The 15,606-nt window shown below is 48.6% G+C and overlaps 1 protein-coding gene across 4 annotated transcripts in view; it reads left to right on the top strand.

The window, feature by feature from the left end:
• The first annotated feature begins 5,035 nt into the window (after positions 1-5,035).
• Positions 5,036-15,606, top strand: part of LOC122941504 (melanoregulin-like) — a 47,659-nt gene continuing 37,088 nt past the window's right edge. Inside the window, exon 1 of one of the 4 annotated variants that reach the window (XM_044298816.1) lies at positions 5,036-5,094. The gene's annotated coding sequence lies outside the window, so the exon portion shown is untranslated. The remainder of the gene's footprint in view (positions 5,095-15,606) is intronic. The other 3 variants (XM_044298815.1, XM_044298818.1, XM_044298817.1) reach the window with 3 other exon arrangements.

A 15,606-nucleotide genomic window follows, 5' to 3' on the forward strand; every position in this document is an offset into this window, starting at 1 on the left:
TTCCCGAAACTCCCGGGACCTCCCAGGGTCCCCTGAAATTCGACATGCCAACAGGCGCAGGGATCCGTCCAGGAGAAGAGGATGTAGCTGGTGATTCGGACCTCGGAGGAGAGTCTGAGATGTCGGGAGCAGGTACGGGGTCTCTATCATCATCTCCAGAAGGTGAGGAAACCACGACTGGGAAGTCCAAAACGGGACCAGCAGAACCAGATCCGCTGAATGACTGCGTACTTGAATCAGGGTCCTGGGAATCAGCTGGAAGGGGGGGAATGCGTAAAGCAGGCCCCGTGACCAATCCTGTAGGAACGCGTCCACAGCTTCGGCCTCCGGGTCCGGGCGCCAACTGTAGAAACGTGGCAGCTGCGTGTTCAGGCGGGAGGCAAACAGGTCGATACAGCAAGGCCCCCAAAGAGACGTTAAGGAACGGAACACCGCTGGATCTAACTGCCAGTCGCTGGAGTCGGAGAGATATCGAGAGCTCCAATCCGCCCGAATGTTCTGGACGCCCGGAAGATATTCCGCCAAGACAATCAACTCCTTGTCTAGACAGTAGTCCCAGAAATCCTTCGCCAACCGAGATAGGATGGTGGAACGTGTACCGCCCATGCCGTTGATGTAACGCACTGCCGACACGTTGTCCATGCGAAGTTGAACGCAGGCCTTGGCCGTGTCTCTCGTGAAACTCTTGATTGCGAACGAACCTGCCAACAGTTCCAGCGCATTGATATGGAATCCCGCTTCGTCCGCTGACCAGCCGCCTCCGGTTGAGATCCCCTCGCAGTGAGCTCCCCAGCCGACAGGCTGGCATCCGAATCCACCACGAAGTCCGGCCGATGACCGAAAATAGCCTTGCCGTTCCAAGCCTGTAAATTGTGGATCCACCAGGATAGCTCCTCCTTGGTTTCCTCGTCGAGGGAAATCCAATCCGCATAGGAAGCCCCCTACCGGAGGTGGAAAATCTTCAGTCGCTGGAGGGCCCGGTAATGTAGTGGGGCTGGGAAGACCGCCTGGATAGAAGACGCTAGAAGGCCTATGATCCTGGCTAGTTGACGCAACGGGATCTGGGAGGACGACCTGGCTCTGCACAACTCCTTCCGAATGGACCGAACCTTGGTCGGTGGTAGGCTGAGAGTCCCTGCCGTGGAATCCACCAGAAACCCCAGGAACTCCATCTCGCGAGCCGGGGTGAGACAGGACTTCTCCTGATTGAGAAGGAAACCCAGATCCAACAGGAGATCCATTGTCCAGCGAAGGTGATTCAGTAACACCGCATGATCCTGTGCCATGATCAGGATGTCGTCCAGATAGACGATGAGGCGAACTCCCCGACTGCGCAGCCAGGCCATAGCAGGGCGCATCAGCATGGTGAAGCACCATGGAGCTGAAGAGAGGCCGAAAGGGAGGCATGTAAACCGCCAAATCCTGTCCTTCCAAAGGAAACATAGAAGGTTCCTGGACGCGTCCTCGACAGGGACGGTAAGATACGCGTCCTTCAGGTCCAACTTGACCATCCAATCGCCCACCTGAAGTAGGTCCCGCAGGAGATGGATGCCCTCCATCTTGAAATGGCGGTACCTGACGAACGCGTTGAGAGCGCGTAAATTGATGACGGGCCGTAGCTGGCCCCCTTTTTTCGCCACCAAGAAAATGTTGCTGATTATCGCACCAGTGGATGCCGGAGCCGGCTCTATGGCCCCTTTGCGGAAGAGATCTGATAGCTCTGAGTCCACAAGTATGCGGCTCTCTACCGACAGCACTGCCGGGTGTGGGAGCGGAATGGATAGGTGAGAAGATGTCAGCTCTATGTGGAAACCCCTGACCGTGGAGAGAATCCATTGGTCCGAGGTGATGCGTGACCAAGCTCGAGAAAAGAGCTGGAGTCTGCCCCCTACACAAACAGTTAAAGAATTGAAACGAGGCATCGGTCTTACCATAAGGTCATCTGGAACCAGGGTTTCCTCTGTATCCTCTAGGCCTCCAGGATCCTCCCCGGGAAGGGAAAAAGGATGATGTCTCTCGCCTCTGCTCCTGGAACGCAGGTCTCTGGGAGAAGGAGCCTCTGCCCGTAGCACGGGATTGAAAATGGGCACGGCCGGACAGACGGCCCCTGAAACTGCCGGCCCTGGTAGAGACCCTACCGTGAAACACCCGTTTCATTGAACTCTGGGCTTTATCGAGTGCTGTAAAAGCACCGACAAACCGTCCTAAGTCCTTAATAAAGGACTCGCCAAACAGCAGGCCCTGGGCCTCCTTACCGGCTTCGGTAAGCGCCAAGTTGGATAGTTTAGGTTCAATCTTGAAAAGTATGGCCTTGCGCCGTTCAATAGCCAGGGACGTGTTGACGTTTCCTGCCACACAAATCGCGCGCTGCACCCACTCGCGCAGCTCTAGAGGGTCTACCTGTTTACCCTCGGCCTTGGCAGCCTCGGCCAGGTCAAAAATCTTTGCATGGGGGCCAAATATGTCCAGGAGCTTGTCCTGACAGGCACGCAGGGCCGACTCCAGACCCTTCCTCGGATTCCACCCAGATTTGGTGAGGAATTGGGTCATTTTGGGGTCTACCGCTGGAGTCTCGCACACCCTGTTGGGAATTACGGGTCTGGGGCATTCCGCCCTAAGCTTGTTGCGCGCCTCTTTGGAGAGGGGGCAACGCACGCGGGCCTCCAAATATTTGGAGACATGCTCCAACGGCAACCACTCCGCTGACCGAGGGTGGTGCAGGGAATCCGGGTCAAAGAGAGGTTGCCCTGATGGGTCCGTCAAGGACACATCCGCTGCCGAAACCATGGAGCTGCACCCGGGTAAGGGGTTAGAATCTATGACCCCAGAAGGGTCGTCCTCTGCCTCCTCAAAGGCGTCATCTATAGCCTCCTCATCAGAACCGACTTCAGAGCCGGAAGCTGTATCCTGCTGTGCTCTAGCACTTTTCCAACTGCGCGTACGTTCTGCCTGACGCGTACAGGCTCTCTTGCGCGGACCAGGCGCGCCAACATTGGTGGAAACATCATCACCCTTATTTCTTTTTCTGGAGGCGGGCCCTGGCCCGGCTGGTTTAGGAACCATAGCGGGCTGCGGGGTAGGAGAGGCAGCTGGATGGGCAGCGAGGGCCTGAGCGATAGTCTGGGAAATGACCGAAGTCATTGATCCCATAGCCGCTGCAATGGCATCAGACAGGGTTGATTGAAGAGCCAGGGAACTACCTGTAGGAGCCAAAACTGATTGGCAATCATGCCCAGAAGGGGTTAATTCCACAAGGGGAATGTCATCCTCCACTGGGCCCTGCCCACTGTAATCGGTATTGGGCATAATGATGGCTAGCTGCAGCCTGCCCTTAATAATAATGTGGGATGGTAAGGGTTAATATCACTATTATCTTATTAAAACCACTAACGACTCCACTGGCAAGAGGTGATTTCCCCAGCCAGGGAGTAAAAACCGATGGGCACTGAGAGAAGAACTTGCAAAGGGAACGATCCTATGAAGGCAGAGGCCGCCGCTCCGGAGCGCCGCAGTGAGGGGAAACCGGAAGCGGAAGTGCCCGAGATCTTGCGAGATCTCGGGCGGCGCGAAGCGGCAGCAGAAGAGACAGCCGGCGGCGAGATGAAAGGTGAGCCGCGGCGGGAACGAACCCCAGTGAGGGAAAACAGAGAGGTGGGGTGAGCGGACTGAAGCGCAGCCAGCAAACCGCCAAATATACCGAAAATAAAAGCAGGAAAAAACACAAACGAAATATGTGACTCCTGGGGATAGAACATAGGGTAGACCACTATACCATCAAACTATAGCATTAGCACACCTAGAATAGAGGTTCCCCCCAAAAAAGGGGGGTCACCAAAGCTGTGCCTAAGGAATAAAGGCGTAAGGAAAAAGGGTGATGATTAACCCAATAACCTCTGTGAAAAAGCAACAGAAAAATGCCAAAATTAGGGGAAAATAGGACAGTCAATCAGACATATAACACAGGTACTTATCTCTGCGGTCAGCAGCAAAGAAAGAGGAGGATTTGCAGGCGGAGTGGCCTGTTATAGAGAGACTAGGAGGAGGGGCTGATGACATGTTTCAATATTTTTGTTTGTTCTTTGCTGCTATTGGTCAGAGTAAAGAAGGAGAATAGCAATATGAGCCTCCGGGTCTTGTAATAAAATCCAAGTTTTACTTATGCATATCAAATGTGAAAATCGTTCTGAAATCTGATCCATCCAGCCCTTCGAGCCCATGACAAAGTTCTCATAAATCGCACTCACTTACCGTAAGTCAGGTAGCTACCTCCCCTCAGATATCAGAATGTGACAGATGCACGTCTGCAAGGAACTAGTGATGTCATCTAGAAACTTGATAGATAGACTGCATTCTTATTAAGACCACATTCAGCTGACCTCACGGTGTCTGGCATCTGGTGCTCTTTAAATAACCGATGACCCGGGGTCTTGTTATATGATCTCATTGAAGCTTGGCCTGACTATGATGTGTTTACATGATTTGTGGACCAATAGTTAATACTCCAGTAAGATTACATGTACTGGTATAGCAGTATGGGAACAAGCAGGCTATAGAACTATACAACCAGATGAGTTTACGTTTACCAAACACGACCATATGTACAATCTGAACAGGGATTCAAAAAGCACCAGACAGAATATAAACTATACGCCACCCCTCAGACCCTGCAGTAAGTATAAACTTAACAATTTAGCTTGGATTTTTTCTTAAAGGGGTTGTCCAACTTCATATAGTTTTTTTTTTTTAAATACCCCATCCCCACCCAGTGAGACCTGTCGAGGGAATCGTCCGTACCTACTCCCCAATGCTCTGTGGGTCCATCCAGGGCCGGCGTCATAACCCGGCATCCCCGGGCAAGTGCCGGGGCCCAATGCTCCTGGGGGGGCCCACTGAGCTGCTATGAGCACTTCCATCAATACAGATGGGAGCTCTCACTGCTGTCACTTCACTTACGCAGTACCCCTTTGGGGCCCTCTGAGCTGCAGAGACTCAGACACGCCCCCTGAGCGCAGAGACTCAGACACGCCCCCTCTACACAGGACACACGCTGCCTGAGGAGAGAGACCGAGGGCTGGAGCTGAAGACAGTCTGTGAGTGAGTCTGCAGTCTGCACTGTGAATGTCTCTTGTCTGTGGGACAGAAGGGGGGGGTCTCTTCGATCGGCTGCTGCTTCATTCTATTTAGTTGTGTTACTGTTTCATTAAGCAGTTTGCCCCCATGACACCTGCCCCCCCCCCCATATATCCTGTCCTATCTCATCCTCATGGGGCCCCTGCTGTCTCCTTTCCTCCCTCATGTATCCAGAGCTCCTGTTTCACCCTCCTATCTCCTTTTGCTGCCCTGCACAGACCTCCTGCCACTACTTGTATGAATCCCCCTCAGAGCCCCTTCCCCCTACTTGCTGTGTCCACCCCTCCTGTCCACCCAGGGCCCCTGTCTCACTCCTCTGCCTCTCATTATGGTGGCATCTGAACAGCATTCACCATAAGGACCTTCTAACGTCACAGGGTCATGTGACTGTGCCCCCCACCCCGTACTGTGCCCACTTATACCCTGCATTGTGCCCTCTTACCACACCCTGTGCAGTGCCCATAGTCATTCCCTGTACTGTGCCCTCTTATACCCTTTTATCCGGTCACTGTATGGTGGTTTTATCATTGTATGGCGGTGTTATCACTATATGGCGGTGGTATCCAATAACTGCATGGCCATAACTGTATCCCTTTCCCTGCCCACGCCATCCTTTTTTAGACCTGGCATGAGCGGGAAAAGATACAGATTGCGGTGCTAAGGACCTTTGTGCCACAATCTGTGTCAGAAATACGCCTAAGTCTAGTTTCACACTAGCGTTCGGCTGTCCGCTCGTGAGCTCCGTTTGAAGGGGCTCACGAGCGGACCCGAACGGATCCGTCCAGCCCTGATGCAGTCTGAATGGATGCGGATCCGCTCAGACTGCATCAGTCTGGCGGCGTTCAGCCTCCGCTCCGCTCAGCAGGCGGACACCTGAACGCTGCTTGCAGCGTTCGGGTGTCCGCCTGGCCGTGCGGAGGCATGCGGATCCGTCCAGACTTACAATGTAAGTCAATAGGGACGGATCCGTTTGAAGATGCCACAATATGGCTCAATCTTCAAGCGGATCCGTCCCCCATTGACTTTCAATGTAAAAGTCTGGACGGATCTGCTCAGGCTAATTTCACACTTAGCTTTTTTTTTGCCAATTTAATGCAGACGGATCCGTTCTGAACGGAGCCTCCGTCTGCATTAATATGATCGGATCCGTTCAGAACGGATCCGATCGAACGCTAGTGTGAAAGTAGCCTAAGGCTACTTTCACACCTGCGTTTAGGTGCGGATTCGTCTGGTATCTGCACAGACGGATCCGCACCTATAATGCAAACGCTTACATCCGTTCAGAACGTATACGTTTGCATGATAATGCAAACGGATCCGTTTAGACTTTACATTGAAAGTCAATGGGGGACGGATCCGTTTGAAAATTGAGCCATATTGTGTCAACTTCAAACGGATCCGTCCCCATTGACTTACATTGTAAGTCTGGATGGATCCGCGCGCCTCCGCACGGCCAGGCGGACACCCGAACGCTGCAAGCAGCGTTCAGGTGTCCGCCTGCTGAGCGGAGGACAGACTGTGCCAGACTGATGCATTCTGAGCGGATCCGCATCCACTCAGAATGCATTAGGGCCGGACGAATCCGTTCGGGGCCGCTTGTGAGAGCCTTCAAACGGAACTCACAAGCGGAGCCCCGAACGCAAGTGTGAAAGTAGCCTAACAGACGTATTTCTATGTAATAAATGACCCCCTAATTGTATTATTATTTGGGGGTAGGGCTAATATCTTTATATTATATGGATTCTAGTGTATTATATTGTGCACTGTATTTCCCAGTAGAAAATGATCCTTGGGAAGCACAGTCCTCACCCCTGACCAGCAGGACCAGGTAGCGCTCTGTCAGTACATGGCGGCCTCCCCTCTCCGCCACGCTGCTCTGCTGTGTACTGGGGCTTATTCTGACACTAGGGCTGGGTTCACATCCCATTTGTGCCATCCATTTAATGTATACCAAAAATGTATGCGTTACCAGATGCCTCAGACTGATGCCGTACAGTGGCGTCCAGTCACCATACAGTTCCATTGTAAAAAACCATATACGTTAACGTATGCATTTTTTACTTGACTCTGCAGGATACAAAAACGTGGAGTGCTGCACATTTGTATACATCAAACCGATAGGAAAAACGTGATGTGAACACACATTGGGGAGGAGGGGGGCGTACTAAAATTTGCTGTGGGGCCCAGTCAGTTCCAGCTACATCACTGCACATCTCCTTCTCTGCTCCAGGCCTGGCTCACTGCTGCAGTGGGCCGGAGGAGAGAAGGAGCGCAGGGAGCTGCGGTTAGTGATGGACAGGACGACCAGCTCCCCTGCAATGATAGGTATGTGAGGGGGCCACTGGGGGGGTCATTCATCATACTGTGAGGGCCCCTTACACAGTATAATGACTCCCAGTGCCCCCCATTTAGTATAACGATCCCCATTGACCCTCCATTTAGCATAATGACCACCAGAGCCCCCATTAAATATAATAACCCCTCGTGCCCCCTCCATACAGTATAACCCCAGTGTGGTAGCGACTAGGGGTCATTATTCTGCATGGAGTGTTGCTGTGGGGTCATTATACTGTGAGGGCCCTTTACATAGTATAATGACCCTCAGTGTCCCCCATTTAGTATAATGACCCCCAGAGCCCCCTCCATACAGTATTCCCCCAGTGTGGGGGCTACTGGGGGTCATTATTCTGAATGGGGGCGACTGGGGGTTATTATTCTGAATGCAGGGCCACAGGTGGTCATAATACGGGGGGGGGGGGGAATTGGGGGTTCATTATACTGTGTGAAGGGCCACTAGTAGTCATTATACTGTGTGAAGGGCCACTAGTAGTCATTATACTGTGTGAAGGGCCACTAGTAGTCATTATACTGTATAGGGGTCACTGGGGGTCATTATACCGTGTGGGAGCCACAGGGGGACATGTCAATGTAAAAAAATGCCTCACGGGGGCCCACTGGGATTTATCGCCCAAGGGCCCACATGAACCTGGAGCCGGCCCTGGGTCCATCGCATGACTTCACTGTGCTTCGGTCCCCATATGTAATGATCCAGCATGGACAGGGTCACGTGGCACACTGCAGCCAATGAATGGCCACAGCGGTGACCTACTGCTTGGATACACATCAACTGTGGCCAGGCGTTGGCGCACGTGGCTCTGTCCAAGCTGAACGTTTACATGCAGGGATCAAAGCAAAGTGAAGACCACGGTGGATCCACGGAGTTGGAACTGAGCGTCAGTGAGCAGGTAAGTATACTTCCCTCGACAGATCTCACTGGATGTGTGTGTGCATTCTACTCTTTTTTTGGGCTAAAAGCAGGGGTGGATTGGCCATGGATCTTACGGGGACATTTCCCGGTGGGCCGATAACCAATGTCCAATCAGATAACCAGATAATTTATGCTGTGAGAATAAAGTACTTATGTACACGGCCAATGACTGCACATGTCCATTGTCCTCCTGAATTCAAGTATGGCCGGCATCTCACTTCGTAAGCCCCCTGCTCCATATCTTAATCAGAGGCAACTGGTGGAGGAGGAGAACAGAAAATGGCCTCTATTGATGGCCAACTCAGGAGGACAGCTATTGGGGCAATATATTGTGCGGCACTGTGGTACATGGTATTTTGCGCTATGGTACTACTGACCCATCCTACTTATGTTGTCCCACCTCCAGTCAATTCAGACACTCCTACAACATGGGGCCACTTTTTTTTTTTTCCCCAGGGCTACTTTAAGTTCCCAATCCACCACTGCCTAAAAGCATTTTTCCATCAGTCTTTATTAAATATTTTAACAGTTTTTCTTCCACAGTTTTCAGTTGCAATACATTTGCAGACTAACAGGCGCTCTGCTCCACACTGAATGCTAAATTATGACCTGATGAAGGCATTGGTTCAGGACTGAAATATATTGTCACCAGTAAAGCTTTTCATCTTGAAAGGCAAAATACTGTTCCATTCCACTGTTGACTCCAATTCCTCATTTCTCCTTCTCATTGGATCATCACACTGAATCTATCAGGGAGCCGCTAGGTCAGTTGTATCTGTAGCCCTTATCTGTGTAATGACCCAGAGTGGCATTACCACCTCTTTTGTACCCCCACTATCTTTATTGGTGTATGTCCTCTCCTATATTTATTGCCATTTCCTGCAATTTGTGTATTTCTATTACTTATAAACGACTGTTAACATGTAATGTGTCTGGTTCACCAGCAGGTGGCAGCAATCTAGCAGAGCTGAGTTATCTATGATGGAGCCTTCTTCCATTCTATTCCCCTCTCCAAAGAGGGAGGAGTTAGTTAGTTAGAAGTCAGTCTAGTCTACCCCTGGGGGAAGGTTGTTTGTCGGCCAGCCTGTGAGTTCTACATGGTTGCATGTCCCCTCCTGGGCTTGCATTGCCTACAAGCCAAGCTAAGAGAGCTTGAAGCCAGGAAGAGGTTCCTAGGATTAAAGTAAGAGACAGACTACAGACAGCTAAGTTCCAGCAGAAGAGGATGAGTTCCTAATAAGTCCAGCCTACATATCAGAGCTGATAAAGCTACAGCATAGCAGAGCTGAGATTGTTGCAGAAGTGTTTGCCTGCCAGAAGTTAAGCCAATGCCTGCTGATGACCAAGATAAAGTCTGGAAACTTAGAACTACCGTTTATTCCAGTAAAGCTGTTTTCTAGGTTAATACAAGGTCTGGACTCCATTTATTCCACTTATTAATCACCCAAGTTCAACAACCCCCTTTTTGCACTGCTTCGAACCAACATCTGGGATCCAATGATATCCAGGTAGAAGCACCTTGACATGTGCATACAACACCTTCAGAGAAGATTGTAGGTCACTCTACACCAATTTGGCAATCCTACACCTGGGTACCAACACTACCATCTACAAAGGGGACTTCATGTCCTCGATGCTTCACTGCAACTGGTGTCACGACTACTTGCTCTATAAGAGGGATATATATCGTAAAAACCTCCTAAGGGGCAAGGGATACCCCAGACGCCTGGCTCAGTCCATTGCATCTGTACTTTCCTAACATCTCATAAACACTGATTATAGTCAAATTTCTATCAGTTTGATAAGAGTTTAACTTAAATCAGATTAACCCATCAAAGCAGCTACCTGATGGATTGTGTGTGTGAAACAGATACCCCACTAGTCTGCAAATGCATTGAACTGAAAGCTATAGAAGAAAAACCTGTTGAAAATTGCTAATAAAAACAACTTCTGCTCACACATGACCAATACTGTAGTTTGTCTAAAAAAAACCAAAAAAAAAAAAAACGGTATGATCCAGATTAGTCCTGTGTACCATATCCATAGGAGAACTGAATAGGACTAAGCATGGTGTCTGTCATCTGACCCTGACATTCAGTAACAGATGAATAGTAGTTTTTTTAAGAGGCGAATTTATAAAATAATTCCTTATCTTCAGCAACATGTCTGTGGTCTGTACAGAAGCATCTCTAACATTCTTCTCCTAGTCTACTCTGTGTGTGTGTGTGTAGGCATTCATGGCCTTTTTTTTTTTTCTATTAATTTATATAGAGTGTAATCATTCAAATCACCCCTTGTCCAACTTATAGGTAAATTCAGAAATTATACTGTATCTGTTTGAGGTGTGTTAAGCATAGCATAGGACATACAAACTGGGGAGCTGGAGTTGGTGATGTGTGAGGAGGACTATGATATAGTGGGAATAACTGAGACATGGCTGGATGATAGCTATGACTGGGCAGTTAATGTACAGGGTTACAGTCTGTTTAGAAAGGATCGCCAAAACCGGAGAAGGGGAGGGGTCTGCCTTTATGTAAAGTCCTGTCTAAAGCCCACAGTCCGAGAAGATGTAGGGGAGGGACATGAACATGTGGAGTCACTGTGGGCAGAAATACATGGAGGCAAAAACAATAATAAAATACTAATAGGAGTTTATTATAAACCACCTAGTATACCAGAGTCCACAGAAAATCTACTACTAAACGAGATAGGCGAGGCGGCAAATCATAATGAGGTCGTTATTATGGGGGACTTCAACTACCCAGATATAGACTGGGAAACTGAAACCTGTACATCTAATAAAGGAAACAGGTTCTTAGCAATAATCAAAGACAATTACCTTTCCCAACTGGTTCAGGACCCGACTAGAGGAACAGCTACACTGGACTTAGTATTAACCAATAGACCTGACAGAACAACAGATGTGCAGGTTGGGGGACACCTAGGAAATAGTGACCATAAAGTAATAACCTTCCAATTGTCATTAAAAAGAGACCGAACGATTAATTGCTAAAGAGAGTAATACTAACCCTAAAATGTTCTTCAATTATATAAATGGTAAAAAGTATAAATCTAAATGTTCGGCCCTTTACAGAGTAATGAGGGGGGAGTTGCAGAGAACGATAAGGAGAAAGAAAAGCTATTAAATATTTTTTCTCCACTGTATTCACTGAATAAAATAAACTGTCAGATGAAATGCAGAATGTAAAAAAAAATTCCCCATTAAAAGTGCCCTGTCTGACTCAGGAAGAAGTACAGTGGCATCTTAAAAAGCTTAAAATACACAAATCGCCAGGACCAGATGGCATACACCCTCATATCCTAAGAGAATTAAGTAATGTCATAGCCAGACCCTTATTTCTGATATTTGCGGACTCTATACTGACAGGGAGTGTTCCACTGTATTGGCGCATAGCAAATGTGGTGCCAATATTCAAAAAGGGTCCAAAAACAGAGCCCAGAAACTATAGGCCGGTAAGTTTAACATCTGTTGTAGGGAAACTGTTTGAAGGTTTTCTAAGAGATGCTATCTTGGAGAACCCCAATGAAAATAAGCAAATAACACCATATCAGCATGGCTTTGTGAGGAATTGGTCATGTCTAACAAATTTAATCAGTTTCTATGAGGAGGTAAGTTCTAGACTTGACAGCGGTGAATCAATAGATGTCGTATATCTGGACTTCTCCAAAGCATTTGACACTGTACCGCATAATAGGTTAGTATATAAAATATGAATTCTTGGACTTGGAGAAAATGTCTGTATGTAGGTAAACAACTGGCTTAATGATAGAAAACATAGGGTGGTTATTAACGGTACACACTCGGTGTCACGATGCAGTGTTCTGGGAAGCGGGGACGGCCGGGGTGCGCTTGCATTATCAGCACGCCTGACATCACCCGTTCCCATGACAACCGCAATAGTTCTGAGCGCCGAGCTGATCACTTGGCACTCGGCTGCATCAGATCTCAGGAGTCATGTGACGATGGCCACGTCACATGACTCCACCAGCACTCTATTTAAACAGGCAATCTGCTGGCCACAGATTGCCTATTATTGAGGTCCTTCCTGCATGATACTCACCTGGTTTGTTTGTTCCTGCTTGGCTTCCGATTTCCCATCCGTCTCATCCTCTCATCTTTGCGTGCTCTCCTGGTTTGACTTTGGCTTGTCCTGATGATTCTCTGCCTGCTCCTCCAGTACCTTTTCTGCTCTCTGCTTTGTTTTGACGTGGCTTGTTTGACCTTTCTGTTTGTGTTGTTTGTCTTCTTTGCACTATCCTAGTTAAGGGTTTGTCAACCAGTTGTCCCTTGTCTCTAGGACTTGCGAGGCAAGAAGTCAGGGACAGGGGGTAGGGTGGAGTTCAGTGGTCACTACCCCACCTCCTGTGTGTATGACACTCAGATTGGGTCACTAGTGGGGTACCTCAGGGGTCCATATTGGGCCCTATTCTCTTCAATATATTTATTAATAATCTTGTAGAAGGCTTACACAGTAAAATATCAGTTTTTGCAGATGACACTAAACTGTGTAAAGTAATTGACACGGAAGAGGACAGTATACTGCTACAGAGGGATCTGGATAGATTGGAGGCTTGAGCAGATAAGTAGCAGATGAGGTTTAACACTGACAAATGTAAGGTTATGCTCATGGGAAGGAATAATGCAAGTCACCAGTACATACTAAATGTTAAAACATTGGGTAACACTGACATGGAAAAGGACCTAGGAATTTTAGTGAACAGCAAACTAAGCTGTAGAAACCAGTGTCGGGCAGCTGCTGCCAAGGCGAATAAGATAATTGGCTGCATCAAAAGGGCATAGCTGCCCGTGATGAGAACATAGTCCTGCCACTTTACAAATCATTAGTCAGACTATACATGGAGTACTGTGCACAGTTCTGGGCTCCTGTGAACAAGGCAGACATAGCAGAGCTGGAGAGGGTTTAGAGGAGGGCAACTAAAGCAGTGTTTCCCAACCAGTGTGCCTCCAGCTGTTGCAAAACTACAACTACCAGCATGCCCGCACAACCAAAGGCTGTCCGGGCATGCTGGGAGTTGTAGTTTTGCAACAGCTGGAGGCACACTGGTTGGGAAACACTGAACTAAAGTAATAACTGGAATGGGTGGACGACAGTACCCATAAAGATTATCCAAATTAGGGTTATTCAGTTTAGAAAAAAAAAAGACTGAGGGGAGATCTAATAATTATGTATAAATATATCAGGGGTCAGTGCAGAGATCTATCCCATCGCCTATTTATCCCCAGGACTGTGACTGTGACGAGGGGACATCCTCTGCATCTGGAGGAAAGAAGGTTTGTACACAAACATAGAAGAGGGTTCTTTACGGTAAGAGCAGTGAGACTATGGAACTCTCTGCCTAATCAGAATCAATTTATTTGGCCAAATAAGTTCACACGTACAAGAAATTTGACTTGGCAGTTGCTTGACAGACACAAACAAAACTACAAGGACAGACAGTATGGATTGTGCAGGACAAGGACAGTATGTAAGTTTTAGTGGCAATAAGCAGGAAGGAGAGATCATTTTCAGTTCTATGCTGTAATGTTTTCAAGTCATACCAGCTTTAGCGTGGTTCTGCATTAAGGCTACTTTCACACTAGCGTTCGATCGGATCCGTTCTGAACGGATCCGATCATAATAATGCAGACGGAGGCTCCGTTCAGAACGGATCCGTCTGCATTATATTGGCAAAAAAAAGCTAAGTGTGAAATTAGCCTGAGCGGATCCGTCCAGACTTTTACATTGAAAGTCAATGGGGGACGGATCCGCTTGAAGATTGAGCCATATTGTGGCATCTTCAAACGGATCCGTCCCCATTGACTTACATTGTAAGTCTGGACGGATCCGCACGCCTCCGCACGGCCAGGCGGACACCCGAACGCTGCAAGCAGTGTTCAGGTGTCCGCCTGCTGAGCGGAGCGGAGGCTGAACGCCGCCAGACTGATGCAGTCTGAGCGGATCCGCATCCATTCAGTCTGCATCAGGGCTGGACGGAAGCGTTCGGGCCCCTTCAAACGGAGCTCACGGGCGGACAGCCGAACGCTAGTGTGAAACTAGCCTAAGCAAGGCAACTGCCTGAGGGAAGAAGCTGTTCCTGTGCCTGGAAGTTTTAGTAGCCACTGAATGGTGTCTCACTCCTGAAGGCATAGGCTGGAACATGGAGTGAGCAGGGTGAGAGGGGTCTGAGGCAATCTTAGCCGCTCTCTTTCTACACCTGCTAGCGTGAAGATCCTGCAGGGAAGGTAAGCTACAGCCAATTATGCTTTCCGCTGTTTGGATGATGCGCTGCAGTCTCAGCTTTTCTAATATTGAGCAGGAGCCGAACCATACAGTCATAGATGATGTCATGATGGATTCGATGATTGCGGTGTAGAACTGCACAGTTAATTTTTGTGGTAGGCCAAACTTTTTCAGCTGCCGTAGGTGGTACATCCTCTTTTGCGCTTTTTTGATGATAGACAGTATTGCTGTTCCATTTTAGGTTGTTGGAAATTGTGGTCCCAAGAAACTTGAATGACTCTACTCTGGTTACTGTAGATCCATTTATGATTAGTGGGAGATGCTGAGGAGGAGATCTCCTAAAGTCTATTATCATCTCTATGGTCTTGAGAGCAGTAAGTTCCAAGTTGTTGCTGCACCAGGAGGAAAGCTATCCCACTTCAAGCCTAAATGCAGACTCATCCCCATTTTGTATGAGGCCAGCTACTGTTGTGTCATCTGCAAACTTCAGAACCTTAACAGATGGGTCTGTGGAGATGCAGTCATTGGTGTACAGTTAGTAGAGCAGTGGAGAAAGCACACAGCCCTGGGGAGCTCCCATACTGACTGTCAAAGAGCTTGAGGTGTGTTTCCCAAGTCTAACCTGCTGTCTCCTGTCGGTTTAGAAATTGGTTATCTATTTGCAGGTTGATTCAGGTATGCGTAGGTGAGTGACCTTGCTGTGTAGCAGCGATGGTATTATGGTATTAAATGCAGAGCTGAAATCCACAAATAAAATTCTGGCATAGGTTCCCGGAGAGTCTAAATGTTCTAGAACAGGCATGCTCAACCTGCGTCCCTCCAGCTGTTGCAAAACTACAGCTCCCATCATTCCCGGACAGCCTACAGCTATCAGCCTACAGAAGGGCATGGTGGGAGTTGTAGTTTTACAACAGCTGGAGGGCCGCAGGTTGAGCATGCCTGTAT

This window comes from Bufo gargarizans, chromosome 6 (assembly GCF_014858855.1).
Source record: "Bufo gargarizans isolate SCDJY-AF-19 chromosome 6, ASM1485885v1, whole genome shotgun sequence".
NCBI lineage: Eukaryota > Metazoa > Chordata > Amphibia > Anura > Bufonidae > Bufo > Bufo gargarizans.